This window comes from Elephantulus edwardii, unplaced genomic scaffold (assembly GCF_000299155.1).
Source record: "Elephantulus edwardii isolate Elephantulus edwardi_28Jun2011 unplaced genomic scaffold, EleEdw1.0 scaffold00115, whole genome shotgun sequence".
Classification (NCBI taxonomy): domain Eukaryota; kingdom Metazoa; phylum Chordata; class Mammalia; order Macroscelidea; family Macroscelididae; genus Elephantulus; species Elephantulus edwardii.
The window spans coordinates 10,020,684-10,021,057 of NW_006399865.1; the positions used below are offsets into that span (position 1 = coordinate 10,020,684).

General features: G+C 48.7%; 1 pseudogene; it reads right to left on the reverse strand.

Annotated features, from left to right (window-relative positions):
- Positions 1-308: 308 nt before the first annotated feature.
- LOC102859995 overlaps positions 309-374 on the reverse strand; it is a 1,451-nt pseudogene continuing 1,385 nt past the window's right edge.

Sequence of the window (374 nt, forward strand, 5' to 3'; positions counted from 1 at the left end):
ATTTTGGTTCCCATGGACTTGATTTAATTTTCCTCAACTTCAGCTTGAACTTGCATAAGAGTAATTGGTGGTCTGTCCCACAATCAGCACCCGGCCTGGTTTTCACTGCTGATATTGAGCTTCTCCACCGAGTCTTTCCACAAATGTAATCTATCTGATTCCTATGGAGGCCATCAGGTGAGATCCATGTGGATAGCCTGCATTTATGTTTTTTGTTTTTTTTCCCCCCCCCCAGTGTTCAGTTTCCTTTAATGACCCCTATTCTCCCCGAAGGGCAGGTGCAGGCAGCGAGGTAACAAGCCGTTGGCTCACTTGAAGATCTTGCCCTCTTTGACGGCCTTGCCCACGTGCTGGAAGGCCCCCTCCCAGGAGAA